Source organism: Calypte anna, chromosome 5A, assembly GCF_003957555.1.
Source record: "Calypte anna isolate BGI_N300 chromosome 5A, bCalAnn1_v1.p, whole genome shotgun sequence".
NCBI classification, from domain to species: domain Eukaryota; kingdom Metazoa; phylum Chordata; class Aves; order Apodiformes; family Trochilidae; genus Calypte; species Calypte anna.
In genome coordinates this window covers 1,878,963-1,901,776 of record NC_044251.1, presented here as the reverse complement: position 1 = coordinate 1,901,776, position 22,814 = coordinate 1,878,963, and the positions used below count along the sequence as shown (strand labels likewise).

Genomic DNA, 22,814 nt, shown 5'->3' with positions numbered 1-22,814 from the left:
GTTGTTTCAATATTAAGAACTCTCTTAAGGACCTGAAATTCCAGCTGTAATTTATCTCCTCATGTAGCAGTATTTGAAAGCACTTTCCTTTTCTTTTTTGGTGTGTGTTGGTATCAATTCATGATGATGTTGCTCTTCTGTGGTTAGGTTGTCAGAATTTGGAACCTGTAAAATCCTTTTCCTAGTTTAAAAACAAACAACCCAGCATACATTGGCAAAAATTCATTGTTCAATGTTAAGATTGAACTCTGAATCTTAAAATAAAACTGGGGTGTTGAATTTAATGCTTTTTACAAAAGATTAATAGATACAGATATAAGACAAAATCACTTCTCTGGTTATAGCTATCCTGTTCTGCTGATTTGGGTCTGCTTAACACCTTAGTGTCAGATGTAGTCATCCAGAGAAGTGCTCTTATCAAATAATTACACCTGCAATTGAAAAGGTATGGGGTAGTTTGCAGAAAACATCTAGAAAAAGAGGTATGTAAAGGGTAGTGAACCTTTGTGTCATGCAGCAGTGTGTTTAATGCAGGTGGTGCACCTTTGTGGAAAGCAGCAGTATGTTATTTCCTATAACATATTGTCTGAGAATCCTTGTTCTTCTGGTCTTTTTGGTGAAGCAGGTTCTTTGTAGCTGGGTAATGTCTAATATTCAGATGGTTTATTAGTCCCCATGCTTCTAGGACTTGTGCATCTTATTACTTGGTCTCTCTCTAAACCCAGTAACATCTTGTAGAGGATTCATGCAATCACACAAGAGTCTGCTCCTGTTCTTTTAACCCAGTGTACAATCATTAGCTCATAATTGGCATGATAGGATAAGTAAGTTTAAGAAAAATAGGCAAAATACAGAGGGTGGCATATACTAATATCAAACAACTCTGGTAATTATAACCAAATGTTGTTAGTTGTTTGCTTTAAAAAAAAAAATAAAATAGGAAACAACATTTAAAAAAGGGGGAAAAACTGTTTAAGTATTTTCAGACCTGTTTTCAGACCCGTTACTTAGTCCAGGTACTTGTTCCAGTCTTTACTCTGTATGTAAACTGAATATATGTGGAGAACACTGGGGTGGTGGTGGTAAAAAAAGTAGTCTTGTTTTTGATTCAAGACTGAAGTGAGAAATTCTGGGAATGCCTTCCTGACTTGTTCAACTCCCTTCTGCCTTTTAGCTTCTTTCCTTCTCAGGACAGGTGAATTCTTCCAGCTGTAATCTTGTAAAAAAGTATATTGGGACTTCACTGGGTAATTGCAGGCATCTATTCTTTCATTATTACACTCCCTTGAAATAGGCTGAAACCTCCGTCTGTCTAGGCTTGTAACTGTCTTACTAGTGTACCTAGAGACCCTAGTTATTTTTATAGGTGCATACTAAAGAGCAAAGTAGCTCTACCAGTCATGAAGCAAACTTGGTCACCACGAGTGAGTGGGTACCACTCAATTCAGTTTACAGAACAAAACATTCTGCACTGTTTACGTACACAAGAACTGATTGCAAATGTTTCACTCTGGATGTCACCCAGCACCTTTGCAGCTGTTTTTGCAAGTTTTCTCAAGCTCTCAGTGAGCACAACTTGGAGCTGGCTGAGCCTTGCACATGCCTTGAAGATGCAGAGAGAAACGAGACATCTCCTCGTAGAGAGCAAGGAACCTGGAGCTGCTCAGGCTTTGCAGGAAAGGTGTGGTGTCACTCAGGGTCTGGCTTCAGTTGTACCCAAGAGGAGAACTGTCACTGCCATGGAAGGATGGACTTTATGAGCACATTAACTGCAGAACAAACAAACAAACAAATAGAAAGGGGCTCAATAGTTGTTTTTTTTTATTTTATTTTATGTAGACAGTGTCAGTGCAGCTTCTGGGTGGAATGTCGTAGATGGCAGTCACAGGAAGCTGCACTGGTTTCCATAGCAGATTATAGCTACTGCTTCTATTAGAGATGTCCTAATGTATTAGGATTGTAGTAGTCTCTTGCAAAATGTTTTCTTGGGAGTCAGGTGTCACAGAACTGATGCAGATGCTACTAAAACCTGTACAAACCCAGACAGCAGAAGGTGGCTTTGGTTTGTGTGCACCTTGGTGTCTTAAAGATCCAGGTTAGATAACTTGGATGTAGCCTTTATTTTGACCCCAGGCTATCTCGGATTTGTTGGGGTTTTCCAGAAGCATTTTGGTGTACCTGACCCATAACAAAGGCTGTCCAGGCCCTTCCTGTTGTGTGTCACGTTTTTGTACCTAATGTAAAGGGGATGTGGGCGGTGAAGAGAATTTGCAGGGAGTGTCTGGGAGCAGCCTGACCAGCACAGCCCCAGTCCTCACTCCGTGCACTCTCCCTTGTAGAGGCTTGCCTTTCTGTGCTCTGAATTTTTGGGAATTATATCACCTTTGGATTTGTGTGTGGTGTAACTGGCCAGGTCTGTGTGGGTAGCAGTTGGTGGACTTCTTAAAACAACAGAATTTTTTTTTTCAAATGGTAAGTTAAATACTCTGGAAACCAACGTCTTAATTCTGGCTATAAAAGTGAGTGTTCCATAGGAGACTTTTCTTTTCAAATCATGGATGGACTGGATTAAAATTATTAAAGGAGGTATGTTTTTGAATTAGGGATCTGTACCCTTGGTTAGTTCTGCTTTCTTTGACCAGTTGAGTAATGTGTTTACTTCCTGAGCTGTTATTGTGAACTCCTCCTTAATTTCTTAAAAACTGAATGCTACATGTTTTTACTGTATAATTTTGTATAAATTTGAAAGATGCTATGAAAGACTGCAAATTAATTCACCAGGAAATTTATTCCTTCCTTAAATGTGCCTCCTAATGCTGTTGAGGACATCGTGTATGTGCTCCTTTTGGCTGGGGTAGCCTTGACTTTCTTCATAGTAGCTTTTATGGGGCTGTGTTTTGGATTTGTGCTGGAAAGACTGGTGATAGATAACACACACCCAGTTTTAGTTATTGCTGAGCAGTGCTCACACATCCAGGACCTTTTCTGCTTCCCAAGAAGCAGTTGGGAAGGGGCACAGCTGACCAGGGAGATATTCCATACCCCAGGACATCATGCTCAGCATGGAAAGCTGGGAGAAGGTTGGCCAGGGGCTGCTGCTTTGGGTCTGGCTGGGCATCCATCAATGGGTGGTGAGCAGTACTTTCCATTTGCATCACTTGTCTTTCATTTATTTCTCTTACTTTTCATGACAGTATTACTATGATAATTACTAGTAGCAGTAGCATTATTAATATTATTATTCAATTATTAAACCATTAACACAATTTTTCTCACTTTTTACCCTTCCAATTCTCTGCTGGAGAGGGAGGATGAACAAATGTCTGGGCTTAGTTGCCAGCTGGGGTTAAATTGTGGCTGTTTCTCATCTCTACCAAATCTTTAAATTTAGTGGGATCTTTCAATAATATTTATAGTTTTATTCATTGTGGGAATCTTTAACCACTTTCCATAGATTCAGAAAATTAGTTACTCAAGGTAACTAATTATTAGTTGAATAATTAACCTTGAATTAGTTATTCAAGGTAACACCTTGAATCAGATTGTACTTTTGAAATGTATGAAATAATCACTGAGGGGGGGGTTACACTGTATTTAGTAGATACATTTGAATGTTTCTCTAGTTTGAAGATTCAAGCCTTGCCTAGATTTCCTTCTAGATGTAATAATAATCTGATCCATAATGCTACTGATACTCAGATTTCTTCTAAAAATCTGTTTCTTCTTTGATGGCTGTCAGTTATCAGCCATCCTAAAATATAGAGAAAGTGCCACTTAAAAATAGCTCTGCTAACAACAAAGTAAAGAGCAATCTCTTTACTCATGTTTTTGTCCATATTTCCTTATTTTATCTTTCTCAGACCTAGACCATAATGCATAGTCAGTAATATTGACACATATTGCCTGTTCCCATAAATCTGTGGGTAATGATATATTCAAAAAGCACATTAGGTTTTTTTCCCCATTCCCAAAATAATTGTGTGAAGAAGAACTAGAGCCAGAGGACTCAATCCTGATTTTGCACAGGGTTGAGCATGGATTAACTTTACATAGAGTCATAGAATCATAGAACTGGCTGGGTTGGAAGGGACCTCAGAGATCATCAAGTCCAACCCTTGATCCACTCCCGCTGCAGTTCCCAGCCCATGGCACTCAGTGCCACATCCAGGCTCTTTTGAAATATCTCCAGACACAGAGAATCCACTACTTCCCTGGGCAGCCCATTCCAATGGCTGATCACCCTCTCCAGAAAGAAATTCTTTCTCATCTCCAACCTAAACCTCCCCTGGCACAACTTGAGACCCTGCCCTCTTGTCTTGCTGAGAGTTGCCTGGGAAAAGAGCCCAACCCCCCCCTGGCTCCAACCTCCTTTCAGGGAGTTGTAGAGAGTGATGAGGTCTCCCCTGAGCCTCCTCTTCGTTAGGCTGAACACCCCCAGCTCCCTCAGCCTCTCCTCATAGGGTCTGTGCTCGAGTCCCTTCACCAGCCCAGTTGCCTCCTTTGGACCTGCTCCAGCACCTCAATCTCCTTCCTGAGGGGCTGAGGGGCCCAGAACTGGACACAGGACTCAAGCTGTGGCCTCCCCAGGGCTGAGCACAGGGGCAGAATTCCTTCCCTGGACCTGCTGGCCACGCTGTTCCTGAGCCAGCCCAGGATGCCATTGGCCTTCTTGGCCACCTGGGCACACTAATGTGCATCATCCAGGGATGCTCAGGTTTTACAAAGTTGTTCATCCATCTCTCTTGCTGGTGTATTGCAATTCCCTTGGTCCCTTCTGGAGTCTCCCTTCAGAGAGATCTTGTAAGTATTTTAATTTTACCAACAAAACCATTTTTCTGTGTAATGTAATATTGTTAACCAGCAGCAAATACAGTCTCCTCCAGTCAACTTCAAGACTATGCAATGTTTTAGGAATGCTTTCTAACCTTTCCAGCATCAGAAAATCTCTATATCAGATATCCTGTCCAACTCCATTCCCACTGATCTACACCTTTAGCAAAGAAAATTTACAAGCTTACGAGTCTAGACTCTGGTGAAATGTAAGAGTAAAATATAACAGATTTTCAAATAATTGTTTCATAAGTTCAGGGTGGCTTCCAGAAGGGGGTCATAAGAGTAACAAAATTTACAAAACTCCTTCTTAGTATAAAAGTCACTTAACTACAGACAATATTTTCAAAAGTAGAAATACTCTTAGTAGAATACTTGCCCCCCCCCCCCCCCCCCCCCCCCCCACTCCCCTGGTGAAATACACAAAACCCCCAGAGCAAAAACTAAGCTGCAAAAGCTGGCACAGATTGTATACATGTTCATCTGTGAGCATGTTCTTAAGCATGGGCAGGTTTTAGGTATTTTCTGTGAAGTTAATTTGCATGCTAGTTCAGATTTCTTGGGGCTTTTGCCTCATTAGATGTGAGGGAAGCACAGAATTGGTTTATCTGCTCAGCACTGGTGTCCATTTTTTAACTTGTGCTCATTGTAGTACTGAAACTTTTAAAGATTATTCAGTTATTTTGGAAATTATCACTAGATCAGGAATTATGGAAGTTCATTTTAATAAACCATGTGTCCCCCAGGGATCAGTGCTGGGCCCAGTCCTGTTCAATATCTTCATTGATGACTTGGATGAGGGGATTGAGTCCATCATCAGCAAGTTTGCTGATGACACCAAGCTGGGGAGAAGTGTTGATCAGCTGGAAGGCAGGAGGATTCTGCAGAGCGACCTGGACAGACTGGAGAGATGGGCTGACTCCAATGGGATGAGGTTCAACACGGCCAAGTGCTGGGTCCTGCACTTTGGCCACAACAACCCCATGGGGAGCTCCAGGCTGGGCACAGAGTGGCAGAAAGGGACCTGGGAGTCTGGATTGCCAGGAAGCTGAACATGAGCCAGCAGTGTGCCCAGGTGGCCAAGAAGGCCAATGGCATCCTGGGCTGGATCAAGAACAGCGTGGCCAGCAGGTCCAGGGAAGGGATTCTGCCCCTGTGCTCAGCCCTGGTGAGGCCACAGCTTGAGTCCTGTGTCCAGTTCTGGGCCCCTCAGCTCAGGAAGGAGATTGAGGTCCTGGAGCAGGTCCAAAGGAGGGCAACCAAGCTGGTGAAGGGACTCGAACACAGATCCTATGAGGAGAGGCTGAGGGAGCTGGGGGTGTTCAGCCTGAAGAAGAGACGGCTCAGGGGAGACCTCATCACTCTCTGCAACTCCCTGAAAGGAGGTTGGAGCCAGGCGGGGGTTGGGCTCTTTTCCCGGGCAACTCTCAGCAAGACAAGAGGGCAGGGTCTCAAGTTGTGCCGGGGGAAGTTCAGATTGGATATTAGAAAGAATTTTTTCACGGAAAGGGTGATCAGACATTGGAACGGGCTGCCTGGGGAGGTGGTGGACTCTTCGTCCCTGGAGACATTTAAAAAGCGACTCGATATGGCACTCAGTGCCATAGTCTAGTGACTGTGGTGGTAGTTGATCAAGGGTTGGACCCGATGATCTCTGAGGTCCCTTCCAACCCACCCTATTCTATGATTCTATGTGTTCAGTCTGTTAGTAAGCTACATTATCATTTGTTTTTACTGCAGAAGCAGGGTAGAAATGAGGTGGAGCAACTGCAAGTCTTACAGCCCTTTGAGACAGAAAACATGGAAATGCCTCTTGCTTCAGAGTTGGCTATGAAACTCAGACCTTTAGGGAGGCTGCTGATGCTCTTAGCCTGGCCCTGGAGTGTGTCAGACCCACATTTGTTTTTCTTCACCCTTATGGATTGTGTTACAGGGCAGTCTGCTACCAGTTAATACATTCTGGCTTCTCCACACAGATTTTACTTGTTTTAACTAGGAAAGATAAATTCAGTAACAGGATTGGATGCACCAGGGTGTAATAAGCAGGGTAATATGTCTGCAGCCCAAACCCCTGGTTTCTTCTGCATCCGTATTTCTCAGTTGCTGTTTCCAAGAGAGCTCAGGGTGTGCAGACCACATGCCTTAAAGCAGGCTGCTTCCTGAAGCTCCTCCTCTTCCCTTCATTTCATATCGAAATTAAACTTCTCTCAGTGTGTAACTAGTTTTTGGGCTCTCTCCACAGGGCTCCAATCTTCTCCTGTATCTACAGCACTGGATATTTATAGCAAACCCCTCCTCAGTGTATTATTCCCTCGGTGAGAAGTTGATGGAGTGTGCATTGTGATTCCTCCTGCACCTACGTCATGCCACAACTGTGGAGTTTTGGCCTGCCTGGCGTTCCTGGGTGTGGTTGTAGGACAATCCAAGATAGCCTGAGTTATCTTGGCTTTGTTACAACAAGCTTGTTGCAGTTTAGAGGTTCATGTTAGAGCATTTCATTCCAGCCTGTTGAGTTACTTTCTCACCTTCATCTTGTTTGGTTGGTTGAGTTTTCGCATGTTTGGGTTTTTTTGTTGTTGGCATTTTAAATTTGTTGGTTTTGTTTCTTTGTTTTCCATTAAGATTTAAGGGAGATGGGGGTTACATGAGCAATAGGAAAGGCCCGGTGCAGTCCACAAACTCAATACATTCTTTAAATATTTTGAGTCACAGGAATAAAAATTTGCATAGCCGTGGTTCCTTGGGATTTAGAATCCTAGGTGTGCTGAATTTCATCCTGTTCTTCCTGGATAAATTCAGTGTTAAAAGAGGTTTCATCGTGTAACCATAATAAGTCTGCTTCAGCCATCATAACTGTAATGTTTAATTTTGGGAAGCATCTAAAATGCAAGTTTAGGTAGGATGAACACAGGAGGACTAAGTACAGGAAAGAAAATGAGCACAAAAAACCCGTAATAATTGTCAGATGTGATGCATGGGCTTCAACCCCTTCTTGTGCCAAGAAACTCCCAGCAGGCAACATGAAAATGAGTGCATTGGAAACTGTTGTCACTTAATGGTGTTGGCAGTGCTCAAACTCAAGACTTGGAAAGGCTAAGAAAGTTCTGACAGTTCGTGTAGTCAGACACTGTGTACTTGGTAGAACTGTTTCTATATAATCCCTGTGTAAACAGTGCTGGAGGTCAGGCTCCAGTGGTGGTGTTTCACAACAGGGAGAAGTGGAAAAGGAAAGAATGATTTTTGCAAATCATAGAATCATAGAATTGGCTGGGTTGGAAGGGACCTCAGAGATCATCAAGTCCAACCCTTGATCCACTACTGCTGCAGTTCCCAGCCCATGGCACTGAGTGCCACATCCAGGCTCTTTTGAAATATCTCCAGACACGGAGAATCCACTACTTCCCTGGGCAGCCCATTCCAATGTCTGATCACCCTCTGTGGCCTCTTTCCTTATAGAGTGTTTTCTCTTAGGTAGTGAGGGAATTCCAAGAATATAAAGCTCATTAAGGACTCTGAACTTGTTCAAATACTTCAGCTGTTTTTTAACAGGAAAGATGGAGTGGCTAAATTAGGCTGCTCTTGAAAATTCTTCTGTTTCTGCTTTTCCAGCTTGATAAATTTCATTGAAAAGCCTTTTTTATGTAAAATATTAAGTGTTACTAACTGAAGAACGTTATTGTATAGATTATTCATCTTTTGGGGTAGTTATTTGTGTGTTTATCAGCTTTGCCTAACCACTGGAAAAAATCAATTTGGCATCATTCTTAGTCGTGCTTGGTGTGAAATTTGAGGAAAGGTGACTAACAGCTTCCAGCAGTATTTTCTGAGGCATGTAATTCACATGCTTGTAGACACTAACCTCACAACAGGAAGATCATGCAAAATTGGCCAGAGAAATGTATGTAATGACTACTTGGCTTTTTCTTCTCCTAATTTGTACTAATTCTTTGATGCTGCTTTTTCTGAATAGGAATCTGACTTCTCAAATCTTGATGCTGGGAAAACTACATGATAAAATGCTTGTGTTTAGAAGGGGAAGGCTTTACATAAATGCTTTCAGCATCTCTAGAGTGGTAAGCAAGGCTCCTACAAATGTCAAAAGAAATCTCTTACAGAATCACAGTGTTAGGGGCTGGAGTTCTGTAATTCCTGTCTGAAACCCCTTTCCCTTTCCAGTGAGGAGGAAACCACTGCCTTAAGTAGTGGTAGTGGTGTGATGTGTGCAGCTCCAGAAGGCTGCAGGTAAGATGCTGCTGTGCATATGATCTCAGGAGGGGAAATTTGACCTGGGAAGATAAAGAATGGGCTATAAACAGAGTAGAAGGATGGCACTGTAAGACAGATAAGTAGCATTTTTAGCCTTTGAAATAAAAATCTGCCCTTTAAGAAGTAGTCTACTTAGATCCTACATGTTCTGACGTGGAAAACCTTTGTTTTTTTAGTGTTTTATTAATGTATGTTCCCAAGGCACTGGTTGCCATCAGTAAACCAGGGGTGAAGGCTGCTGAAGCTGCTGCAACAATGGTGCAGTTTGAGTGAGCTTTCTGAATTTTGCTGTATGCACTTGAGTTTTCTGACCAAGTGGAACATATGGCTTTGGTAATCTCAAAGGAACATAAGATGATGCTTGGTCCTCCAAGGGCTGTATTTAAGATCTATTGCTGTGGAACTTGACAGGAAGAAGGGATAATGCCAGTTTCTCAGGAGATCTGATTTTCCTAGAGCTAAATAAGTTGGCTTTCTCTCTCAGTTCAGTACCTATGTTACCAAATCACTGTTTGCATCCCCTGCTTATAAGTTGTGTTCATGTGACTGTAGCAAATGAGGTGAAGTTTGGAATTGCAGGATTGTTGAGGAATGCATAACTGATCCCTGTGAAAGGAGCTGGTGGTGTCTCCCACATCATTTTAATGAGATTCTGAATGATGGTACCCATATTGTTGATGTCCTATATGCTGCCTATTGTATGAAGGACAACAGCACATTCTGTAAGGAACAGACCAATTTATTTTTTAATGGTTTCCAAACTTAGAAAGGGAAGGCAGAGGGCACTGTTAAGAATGGTGATCTATGAATGGAGTAATTAAGCTGCAGTCACCTTCTAGAACTGAGTTTACACAAGATGCTGCTCACATCATTGGACCCTGTGTCTGGACACTGGTGAAGATAAAACAGTTGTATTTTTGTGCTTGTGTGAATCTGGTATCCCATATCTGATATCCCATATCCTTAGCCCCAAGTACCTATCAGGCTTGTCTTGCTGCTGGGTGCCAGCTCTTACATTGCAGACATTTTTTAGATTGCTTTCCTTTCCATCCCATCTTCTGCTTCCATTCTCAGTTGCCCCCCTGGGAAGCAGCTGCCTTTTGTGGAAGTAAGGTGATGTGCCATCTTAATACAGAAGAAGACAGATCCTTTCCTGTACCAACCTGGGCAGCAACATCAGGATTTCCTACTTGCCCAGGCAATAGACCTCATACTGCTTCTGCATCAAACTCTTTCACAGTAGGAGTGAAATCTGTTCCTTGTCACTGGGGTCATCCATCAGCTGGCACTGTGTACAAGATGGGGGTGGTAGAATCTGAGTCTGTTACTCAGAGGAAACTCTTGTGAATGATGACGTGGTTACTTTGACCTGCCTCTTGCTCTCTGCTGTGTCTGATGTTGAGGTGCCTGGTAGCAGCGTGCTGAGCTGCAGTTTTGGAAAGGCTGCTGGTGTCTACAGAATCTGGGAGTTGTCGGGTGATATTTCTGTCTGTGCTGGGCTTGAGTCTTGATTGATTGATTGCTCCAGTGAACATGAGACCCAGTGTGAACGAAGACCATTTCCCTGGTTGTTTGATATTTGGCTTTTCTTGTTCCTTTGCCAAGAAGTTTATAGTTGGGCAGATGACAGCTGGTGTGTGATTCAGGAGGCTGCTACAGCCCTGTGGTTTTCCAGGACGTGTTACTTGTAAGTAGTGTACTCACTGGCACTCTCTGCCACCCAGCTCTTGTGTGTTGCAGTAGATCATTGCTGCTGCTCCACTGTAGTGAGCAACAGCTGGTGTAGAAAGGTGGGAAATGTCTGTGGATTCCATAGTTCCAGCCTGGCAATGTGCTCATGAGGACTCCTGGCATCAGTGGAGCTGCTGAATTGTCACTGTTGGAGCCATCCCTGCCTGTGCTGGCTCCTGGGCAGCAGCATCTCCCTCTGGGAGACTGTCACCTGCTATGTGGCAGTGGGATTTGTTTAACCATCTGGAAGAGATGGAAATGTGATCCCTTGTAGAATAAATGGGATCCTGTTTTGTTTAAGATCATGGCAGGAGTGAGGGAGGTAATTTCTGTACTGGCGACATAACTGATGTGAGGACAGATTTACAGATCTGTATTATCTGTGTGTACCTCAGTAGTTCCAAATGATGTTAATACTGAACTTTCTTCCTGGATTTGAACAACAGTAAAAAAGCTATAAGCTCAATTTGAATAACAGACACTTTTGAATTTTGTCCATGTCTCAGCTGGCAGCTTATTTAAAATAAAACTAATAGGTGCTCAACTGCAGTACATAATATATCTATAGCTCTTACCTGGCCTTAGCTGACAAAATCTGCTTTACTGATGGCTTTAGATACTTCTGATTTCATCCAGCAGATATTGCTTGTAATTATCTTGTAATTTGAGTATTTTGCTGAAACCAAAAGGCACTCTTTCCCCAGTCCTCTGCTCTTCTGTTTGGTTGCTTACTTGCAGATAAGTGCTAAAATAAACACAGGTCAGATTCTCTTAGCTGGGAGAACTGTTTATGGGTAATGTCAAAAGAGGGGTTTTGTTAATGTTTATGGGATTTTGGTATTTGTGGAAGAAGGTGGTAGCCTTAGCATCTAATAAAGATAAACAAGAGACCCTAAAAGGCAGCACCAGCATTTTGAGATGCAAAACTTAACTTTATATTTTGAGAGTATGATTGAAAACTTGTTAAAATGCTGTTGGTTAAAGTTCATATCACTCATAAGTGTTCTGTGTCTTGCTGCACTAAGACAATGGGAACACTTTTAATCTTAATTTCTAGATGTTACAGACAGTTATGTGAAGGTTATTTTAAACTTTTGTATTAGAATGCACGTTGTGGCCTTTTCTTAAAATCCATTTTTAGATGTGAGCACAACTTGTAAGGAAAACATACATGCAAAGGCTTGTTCTGGCTTTTAATGCATGTTTGGTTTTACTACTTGTCTGTGTTGTGGCAGAAAGTCTATGCTGATCTTGAAAGAGATAATAAAACCTGAATGCTGACAGCTGAAATATAAATGGGGAAGAGAAAGCTAATAGAAAAGAAGATCCCAATATTAAGTTCTCAATATTTTATGACCAGGAAGATAGGGCAGTAAGGCTGAATCCTTTGTATTCTGACCCAAAGGTTTGGCTTGTGTGTTAAATTGCCATAGATTTAATTCTGACTAAATGCTGATGTGAGTTCTTGCAGTGCAGTTAGTAGGCAAAGCAGTTTTATTAGTTGGGAGCAGTTTGTCTCAGGTAATTCAATTAGATTTTTAATTTTTTTTTCCCTCCTCCTGTAGAAGAGGCTGTTATATTGGACTTAACTGGTTTAGATATTGTCTACAGGCTGGAATTAAGGTCTCATTTTAGTGACAGACTACATGTTTTGACTAGATTGTTAGAAAATGGAACATACTGCTTCCATTTCTTGATTAATTTTTTCATTAAAAATTTTTTTTATTATGATGGAGGAATTTTGTAGTGATTAGTCTGATATTAGGCAAAAAGGGTGGAAACTGTCTGTTTAGATGTCTGTTACTTATTTAGTGAAATGTATTGTCATTGTTAGGTATATTTGAAGTAGGTTTGTACAACTGAACTGTTTTTTCTCTCCACTGAGTGTAATGGGAGCACAAATGACCAGTTTGGATGTGGACCCCTGGATTTACAGACATCTCAAGCTGTACATGGAAATTCCCACTGAGCGTGTAATTGTGGCTTCATGAAGTATTATTTCTGATCAGCAATAATGTGTTACTAATTATAGTGATCATAATGAAACCTGGTAAGTTCTGTGAAAGGAAGTGTCTCAGAGATTACTATCAGAGTGTCAAAAAATAGTGCTTGTGAGATTTCATAGCAGTTAAATTCCTGTCTGCTGCCTCCATAAGGACAAACATTGCTATCCTCATAAGCAAGAGGCATTAAATGCTGACCTATAGGAACAGGGAGTAAGGAGGGAAGTATGCATCTGTTTACAGGAGCAGGTCTGAAAAACTTGGCTTGGAATTCTTCCAAAAAAGCCAAACCTTAAATGGAGTCTGTCTGCTTTGTCTTTTTATCTTTTTTTTGGTCTTATCTTTGTCTTATTTTATCTTTAATTTTTTTGGACCAGAAAAATCTGCCCCCTTCCCAAATCCTTCCCAGTTCCACCAAGATTCCCACCTCTGCCTCCTCCACTTTCCCCCCATTACCTCCAACTGATAATATGCAAACCCTGCAGCGAGTAAGATGAAAGGTTTTGCATTGGTCTGAGAGGATTCAGGTCTGTTGCTATGAACAAAGGAAAATCCCACCTTGAATGGAGTCGTGGCGAGTTGGTATAGTGGTGTAACAGTTCCAGATTGTGGGGTTGTTCTTTGAAAGAAGCACTTGAAATAATGTAAAAATACATTGCCTTTTGAGGTACAGGGAGGAAAGGACTTAAGTTGTCAGATGGAACCTTCTTTAGTCCATATTGGACTTTGTCTTTTTTGTTTGGGTTTTTTTTTTTTTTTTTCAGCCCATAATTTTTGTATATTCATGGAGTCAAGGTTTTAGCTTTGAGGGAGGGATTTTGAGAGGGGTGTTTTTAAGGAAAGTACTAATTCAGAACCTGAGGCAGAACCTGTAAGTCACCAATTCAACATCTTCTTGCTACTGTGATATGAACATTATGTTCTGGTAACTGATTCTCTGACACTTGGGGTTGGGGAATATTTTACCACAAATTGCATTAATTGGGATTTTAGGGAAGTTCAATATTCCTGAAAGGGATCTTTTTAGTTATGTTACTATATTGAATTCTCAAAACCACTGAGCTAGTGTGGCTCAGTAGTTGTGCTTGGATCTTCCTCAGGCTTGGCAGTGAGCAGACATGGGAAACACTGGGCATGAAATGAGGTTGTATGTGCTGTGTAATCGTAGGGAATACTGAGGGATAGATAGCAAGTTGTACCAGAATCATAGAATCAATTAGCCGGGTTGGAAGGGACCTCAGAGATCATCTAGTCCAACCCTTGACCCACTGGAGCAGTTGCTAGACCATGGCACTGAGTGCCACATCCAGTCTTTTTTTAAATGTCTCCAGGGACGGAGAATCTACCACCTCACCGGGCAGTCCATTCCATAGCCTAATCACCCTCTCCGTGAAGAAATTCTTTCTAATATCTAACCTAAACCTCCCCTGGCACAACTTAAGACTGTGTCCTCTTGTCTTGTTGAAGGTTGTCTGTGAAAAGAGTCCAGTTCCCACCTCGCTACAGCCTCCTTTCAGAGAGTTGTAGACAGCAATGAGGTCTCCCCTGAGCCTCCTCTTCTTTAGGCTGAACAGCCCCAGCTCCCTCAGCCTCTCCTCATAGGGTCTGTGCTCGAGTCCCTTCACCAGACTGGTTGCCCTCCTTTGAAAGGAGGAAAAAAGAAAGCTGGAAGTGTGTTAGAGCACTCTAAACACATCTTGTAGGGACTGTGGTGGCACATTCCCTAAACGTAGCATGGGGTCCTCTGTGGGTGACAAAGCATGTGGCTTGTATTAGACTCTGCAGAGTATTTTTTTAAGGGTATTTTAGTGCTGAAGGAATTCAGACATCATTGCATCCTTTGTGCTTAAAAGCATTTATAGCTTGTATCTGACTTTGCTAAGATAGCTCTTTGCAAAACATCACCAGGAACTAACAGGATTATTTCCTAACTCTGTTTGCTTTACACAAATGTAATCAAATCAGAAGCTATCATGAGAAACGAGTTATGGAACAACTCAAAACTTGCAATGGACAAGTATACAAATGTTAACTTTAATCCCTAATATAATAAGAATATTTCTGTGAAGAAAAATTAATGTTCTTACCAGTCAATCACATGCTGGTCACCAAAGCAAGTTCTCTGAGAAGATTCTCCCTATATTTTATTTGAAATAAATATAGGAAGGCTTTGTGTGTCTAGGCTTATTTAAAGGATGATCAAATGATTTTGAGATACTTTGACAGCCAGAAAAAATTGATGTATCTTTTATTTAGGCTCATTTCTATTATCAAAACCTGCCATTTTCACAAAAGCCTGTTGCAAATCCTTTACAATTTAGCTTTGGGAGTTATACATTAATATTAAAATTGCCTTTTGTGACACTCAGCCTCCTCTACATTGGATGCAATCAGAGGTGTTTCAGAGGCTGATTTAGCATCAAGAAGCCAAAGAAGATGTGTGGAGATAAAAGGACCTTAATTATCTTTAACTGTTGAAGGATGGGAGGTAGTAAAGCATCTTGAACCACCACATAACAGCTGCCAAGCAGTGACTAACTTGGGCTCACTGCAGTTAGGGTGTAATAGGGAATCATCTGTCATCCCAGGGATGTATGATCCTGGTTTTCCCTCACACACACAGTTTAAGCTAACTTTCATTTCTCATTGAGACTGACCAGTGTGCACATGGCTTGTTGCCACAGGAACTCAGATTTCTTGAGCTACTGGGAACATAGAAATTCACAAGAGTTTTCATGGAAATGCCTTGAGCTCTAGGAATTCTATAGGAACCTATAATTCTGTGGGTTTGGGGAGGGAGAAGCATACCACGTGTAGCAACCAGCTCTTGGTGGTCCTGGTGTAGCTGGGTGCTAACAGCTCTGCTGGGACACTGTGACATGGGGGTTTGGCCACTGGAGTTGGTGGTGAAGGAGACTGGTGTGGAGTTGTGGTTTGCAACAAGGGGTCCATAGCACAGGAATTCTCTTTAGGACAGTCAGTGGTGGGGCAGAGATGAAATAAACCTTCCCAGTTTGTCAGATTGGACTGGCTGATTTCCTGATTGGGAGGCTGCCCCTCCACTATAGTTTCTAGAAGCCTTTGGAAGTTCTGATCAAATAATTAAACTGGTTTGGTTTGATTATTCCTTTTTTATCTTTAGTTTGGAAAACATCCCAGGGCAAGGAACCGTGCAAGTTAATTCTGTATCATGAGAAAAATACCCTTTTATTTTGAAACTTGGTCTGCTAGAGAATTCTGTTATTTCTCTGCAATTTCTACAATATAAAAATTAGGAAATCATAATTCCCTGTCTTGTTTTCCAACACTTATGGTACTGGGATTTTGTAACTCTCCACAGCAGCTCAGCAGAAATTGCTTTTCTTAGGTGAAGACCTGTGCTGTATCTCATCTGTTCTTGAACAGAAGCTGTTGTAATACTAATTATCCTTGACACCTTTTTGTTTCATGTCAGAAAGGGTTTATTAACGACAAGAGGCAGGCTGAAGCTGAGCCCAGTCTGGTCTTAAGCTTCAGCATCTCGTTGGTTTTGCTCTGCTCCTTTCATAATGATTCTTACTATTGTTTGCTTATTTAACAGTTACATTTTTAGAGGGCTAAACATGTGATTTATGATCTCTCCTAGCCAACTGTAATAGCTGAATTTATTTAATATGCATCATTATTTATAGTACAGGTCATTCTCTTACCCTTCTGTGTGTTTCTCTCTGCTGTTTTTTCTTACAGAATAATTTCTTCTTGTGAGATCTTGTATCTCTACAATCAGTTTGGTTTAATGTGTTACAGAACAGTTTGCATTAGCTGTAGTTACTGTTTGCTTTTTGTGAGGTTTGACATAATTATCTTCAGATTTGGTTCTCAGATTTGGGTGATTACTGGAAATGTTTTTCCATCGTTTTCAGCCCATTCCCAGTTGTCTTAAATATCTTATCTAATTTCTTTTCTAAATTCAACATGTATTTGTAAAGATTCCTTTTAAAAAGATGTTTGTGTTGAATATTAAGTTGTCCAAGAATTAGCTGCTCTCAATGTAAATGATTCACTTGGAAATAGCAGGACTTGGTTAGTTAAAATTCTTCCCATGCATGCAGATGAGCTGCAAAACAACCCCTTGAACTGCTTTCCACAAGGCACAGCTACTGTTTCTTGTCCTTCTTTTCAGTTATTATTGGTATTACAAATCATCTGGCTTTGTATCACCTAGAGTGTTTAGGAGACCTGATTTTCCCTGACAATTAATACACCGTATTTTTAGAGTAAGCCTATAAAGCAAAGGGATTACTGCCTTCTATCTCTACACTTGAACTTTTAAAGCACATTGTGTAGGACCAGAGTCAGACTTTGCTGTGGGTTCTGATGAACTGGGACGTTTGCTCTGGGATATTTATTGATGGAGAAAACAAAGCTTGCTTTCTTTTTACAGAGCACGGTATTATGTACATCCTAGGTATCACGTAACTGCATTGGATCTTGCCTTTCAGTTTTAGCTTGTGTTCATTTTGAAGACTGATCTTTTAAATACCAAAGCTTAGCCAGTTTACAGAATTAATTAAATGCTGGTACATTTGCATTTAGTCTAACAGGTTAACTGCTGCCAATTACAGCTTTTGCTGTTACATTTGATTGCATTTTCTCTGATTTCAGTGAGTTTCATCCTGGCCACTTCCAACTATATTGTGCTATGAAAATATTTGTGAAGTGACTAATGTTAGCATGGTAGAGTTTCCTTGTTTGCATCTCATTCATTTCTTCATTGAATGTAATCCTTTTATGAGAAACTATACCGATTTATAAAGGAGCCCCAAAACTAGATTTAGGTGATTTAAAGTTAGGTTTTACCACTGTCCAGAGTCCAACTCACAAAGGCCAGATCAGGCTCAGTGATCTGACGTATACTATAGTTCAAACAGCTTGGGTGTTGGGTTTTTTGGGGGGAGGCTGATTGTATTGTGTATTGTTTCTTTGCATGAGAATAACACATTTTATGCATTGTGGTTTTAGAGTTTTGTATACTAAACATCCTAGCTGCAGTTATCTCTGAGCAAGAGGAGAAATACAGTCACTTTGTAGCACATGAGGGAATCTAGTACACCATTCCTGGACACGTTCCTATGCGAAGTGCTCTAGGTGGCCCTGCTCTGGCAGGGGGGGTTGGACTAGATGATCTTTCGAGGTCCCTTCCAACCCCAAGGATTCTATGATTCTATGATTCTTTTAATTGCTGAACTTCAAGTGATATTTTTCTTACGACTTCTAGAAAGAGCATTGCATATTTTTAGGAATTACTCCTAATTCCTGCACCTGTCTTGCAGTGATCAAACTTGCATTTTTCTGACAGCTTAAGAGTCTGAGTGTGTTTGCTGTGCTGGTATGTCTGATACATACTGTTGTGGAATACCAAACACTGTATTTAATCACTGCAGTCTGGGGATATTTATGTTTGAAGAGTCTGGTGTATTTTACAAAATTCTAAGCTTGAGAAACAGGGCTTCTGGTAGCTGAATGTTTTAGCCACACAGCTGCTGATGCTCTATTGGAATACAGTTCATGATTTCATTTCCTGATACTCCATAAGCTATCTGCAAGTTTTCTTTAACTCTGTTTTTTTTTTTTCATTGCATGTTTTCCTCTTCTCCTGTCCTCTGTTGTACAGGTAGTGTTGTTAGGTGCTCTGGGAGGAGCTGTGGAGTGCTCCCTTAGCTCGGGTGTGAGACAGCAAGAAATCTGCTGGATTTGAGAGGGTGGCCAATACCTCCCATCTTATGGTCATCACAACTTCTAAGAATGCTGTCAGAGAAATGTATATTATCCTTATGGCTCTGACCTCTTTGGTCTCACATAGAGTTTAAGATTGCTGTATTTACAAAGCATGATCTAAATACTGCTTTCACTGCTGAAAGATAAGTTTTCTAGAGCTGATGTGCTTGTTTTAGTAGTCTTTTCATGATGTATCCAACACTTCAGTTTTTTGCAACAAGGAAATTCCCCTTTATTTGAACTCTAAAGAATACCAGCAGCAACAAAAAATGCATTTATTGACTCAACAAACAAACCTGTTCTTCACCTTTTATGTGTATTTTGATGTCTTGGAATACTTACTTGTATTGTATTATTAGAACTTAATTGGGTAATGAAAGGGTAAATGGGTTGGAAAGCCATCTGGTAAATAATGTGGTTTGTCTGGGTGTATTGCATAAGCAGGACTGTTAATGTTTTAGTGAGAATGTTTGGATGGTTCCATGCCTTCATTTGCTTCAGTGTGACACTACTGGATTTAATTAAATTTTATGGGATGTAGACTTACAAAAAGGCTCAAAGTTCCATGTTCAAAATCTGACACATGGGGTGACCTTTTCTTCCTTAGAAGATAAGGGTACTCTGTGTTCTTGTGCTGGTGAGTAATTGCAGAGAAGCTGTTGCAAGGCAATTGCAGCAAGTTTTGGCTAACTTTGCAGTAGGCTTGGAGAGATCTGACATTGCATGTTTTTGTACTGTGTAAGTGGGAGAGGACAGGAGGTCAGCAATGCTTAATAAGGATTTTTCAGAGAAGTAAGACTCCATTCTGTCAGCTTTATAATAGACAGGGACAGATTGTTTACCTGGGCAGCAATTTCCTAGCTTGCCTTTTTATTGTAAATGAAACAGTCCTACCTTGTCTTGTTAAGTGTAAAGATACAAACTGTGCCTTAGGAAGCAAAATGGATCTAAATATTTTGAACCACTTCTTTGTATTTGTGCTCATACTGCAGATAAGCCTGCCCAAACCAGATCTTGTCCCAAGAAAATGGCTCAAGATAAGCATATTTCCTTGCTGATGTTCCAGTGTCCCAGTTATAGCCAAGGTTGACAGTAGTGTTGGAGTTTCAGCAGTAAATTGGGTTTTATAGGTAAAAAATGTGTGGAATACTCTTCTATGAAAGTGTGGGCTGTTTTCATTTCCTGCTGAATTTGGATTTTGTAATAAAATTCAGGTTTTGAACATAGCTGTTATGTATGAGTCTTGATTGGACTTTCATCAGAACTCAAAGCCATGAAGTTTTCTGAGGATACAGATCTCCTCAGGCTAGCCAAGGAATGTTTCTAGAGTGTTTTCCTGGGGAGTAGGTTAGGCAAGCACATTTTTTTCAATGAGATTAAGATAATTTGCATGTCCTCTTAGGTCTGAAGTATCAGATAACTTTGGCAGGAAAAACATATACTTGCTCAGAAAGCTTTGTCAAGAAATGCCTGATACTTCTTGGGCAAAAAAGCATAGTAGAGGTGGATGAACCTCTTTTTTTAATTATGTTACTGATTGCAAGATGGTGATTGAACTAGTTTTATGTGGAGGCTTGTAGATTTTAGAATGATCTGTGTAACACATTGTTCTTAGACCTATATTTTCCTGCTGTTTGAAACATGTACTTCTAGGAATGTTACTGATATGTCAGAAAACAAAGTAATCCTAAACCCTTTTAAGTAAAGTAGTTTTAAGAAACTTTAAGATTTAAAGTAAGTTTTTACCTTGTTCCATTGCAAACAAAAAGGGTACTGCAGAACTGAATGCAGACCAGTTCATGAAGTCTGAAGCTCAGAACAAATGGCTTTGTGCTGGGTTTTTGTCCTCAGTATTGAAACAAAGTGGTTGATTAGAAGTGTGAAATTTTCAGTACCCATAGCCTAAAATCTAGCCACTCAAATCTGTCAGTGTAATTTAGGTACCAATATTGTCCTGCCCTGTACTTTGCATCACCTCGTAGCAGCAACTGCTACCCAAGGATGAGTTGTGCAGAATGTCCACGAACTGCTTCTCTGAAGATAAGGGTGCCTTCCTTAACTCCTGCAACACAAGCTAAACTCCAGATTTGCATCATCCTCTGCTGCCACCTCATCTAACTTCAGCTAATGTGAGCACTTACCCATCTTTATCTGAAGGATAAATTGCTGGCTTGTGGTCACTGAAGGGTAAAAGTGAACACACTGGTACAGCAGACCAGCTAACAAGACATGAATTAACATGCTAGTTTATCTTGCAGTAATTTGTTCAGCAGCCATAAGCTGATGATGCACAAGTCAGTGAAGCCAAGAGTGCTTAAACATGCACTTTTCTTCATGATAATGCTTTTTTTCTCTGTCTCAGTGCTGCCCCTGAGTTGTCAATGAACTGGCATGGACTGAAGTTATACCCTTTGAAGTGGTCAAAAAGAATAGTGGTGCTTTAAATTGGCTTTGGAGCTGGTTTTGATATAACCCATCTATAGCCAGTTTTATAAAAGGAAATGGCAACATAGATTTATAAGTTCCATATGTAAATATCTTTTCCATGCCTTTTCTAAATGCTTGTATGGTGCTTTGGGAACTGGTCTGATGTTGCTATTGCTTGGATTGCAAAAGGGATGAAGGTTTTCTTGTTTGTGTTTTTGTTTGTTTGTTTGTTGGTTTGGTTGTTAGTGTTGCTTGGTGGTTTGTTTTGGGTTGTTTTTTTGTTTTTTTGGGTTTTGGTTTTTTTTGTTTTGGGTTTTTTGTTTGGTTTTCCTTTGTTTTGTTTTGTAACCATTCAGATGTTGAGCTGTCTGTAGTTGGCCTTCAGGTAGAGATAACCCTGAAATGTAACAGAACCCAAAGTGGCTCAGTTTCCTCTTTTCTCCAGAAGATCTGGGTGCTTACAGCCTTTGTTCCTGGTTTGTCTCTAATATAACACAACATTTTGTGCTTTATTTAGATTTTGTTTCCCATCCTGTCTTTTCACCAAGTTTATCTTCAAACACTGGTTCTCTCTTGTCCTTTCTCTGGGCCCAAGATGGACTTGGGGATTGTAAAAGTGAAAAGGCTTTGGGACAAGTAACTTTCAGCCTATGTAATGTCAAGACAGGGTATAAAACTTTTCATGTTACTGGTAATTGGTTCAGTAGAAATAACCCTGCTAGCTTGTTGCAGCCTTGTGTGGTGTCTCTCACTGTGTGAATTCAAGCAGAAAATGCTCACTTGTTTTTCTCTAGAATTGCTGTGCAGGGACTTTGAGCTCCAGACAAAATCAGTAGAAATTTCAGCACTTAATTGTAGCAATTCATGTGCTTCTCTCCTGAATCCTCAAATATGCAGCCTGTGTGAATCGTTTTACTTAATGCTTTTCCAGCAGATGGCAATTCTAGTTATGCTGGGCTGACGTGCACATGAGCAGCAAATTGAGTTTTTTGTAGGGCAAACTATTTTACAACCTACTCGGAGCAATATGACAGCTCAAAGCTGAGTTTTCCACTCAAGTGGCAGCTGAAGAAAGATCTCTGGTTGCCTGACCAGAAATTAATATTGCTATTTGTCAGCATTGCTGTTAAGTAAAACAGGCTACTTTTAAATCAACATGAGCTCAAAATTAGAACATGTAGGAAAATGGGTTTGGCTTTTCAGTGAAAAGGAAACACTTTTGGGCAAAATGCCATTTCAGCTTCTCACAGGAAGTGCAGTTGAGGAACTCTTGTTCTCATCCTCCCCTGTGGATTGAGAGTCCTGGTCAGAAGAAGTCTCCAGTAAGGTACCAGTCTCATGGGCCAAAGCAGTGCTTCCTGGGAGAGGTCCAAGGAAATGCTCAGATAAGCAAACGTCCTGTTCTTATTTGCTGGAGTGGAAGGTCAGGCAGCTGGGTTTTAAACTACACACTGGCCAGGCTCCTGAGCTGGAGCAGAGGTTTTGCTCATCGTGCTGTGACACTGCCAGTCTTCAGCAGGGTCAGAGACTGGTGACTGTCCTGGTGAGCTGAGGTGCCTGCCATGCCTTGGTTTGCTGGGGCCCCTTTGAACTTCTGGTTCCTTTAGACTGAACGAGACATTCAGCTCCTCTGTTTGGAGTTGCCCCGTGCTTATTTGCACATAGAATCATAGAATTTTCAGGGTTGGAAGGGACCTTTAAGATCATCTACTTCCACCCTTCCTGCCCTGGGCAGGGACACCTCCCACCACATCAGGTTGCTCAGAGCCCATCCAGCCTGGGCTCTGGGATGGATGGGGC

The 22,814-nt window shown here is 41.0% G+C and overlaps 1 protein-coding gene across 14 annotated transcripts in view; it reads left to right on the top strand.

The window, feature by feature from the left end:
- NUMB (NUMB endocytic adaptor protein) overlaps nucleotides 1–22,814 on the top strand; it is a 106,938-nt gene that overhangs the window by 43,171 nt on the left and 40,953 nt on the right. The window contains exon 1 of one of the 14 annotated variants that reach the window (XM_030452343.1): nucleotides 2,455–2,472. The exons of 12 other annotated variants lie outside the window; for them this stretch is intronic. The gene's annotated coding sequence lies outside the window, so the exon portion shown is untranslated. Of the gene's footprint in view, nucleotides 1–2,454; nucleotides 2,473–6,361; nucleotides 6,374–22,814 lie in introns of those variants that run through there. One more of the 14 variants, XM_030452344.1, reaches the window with a different exon arrangement.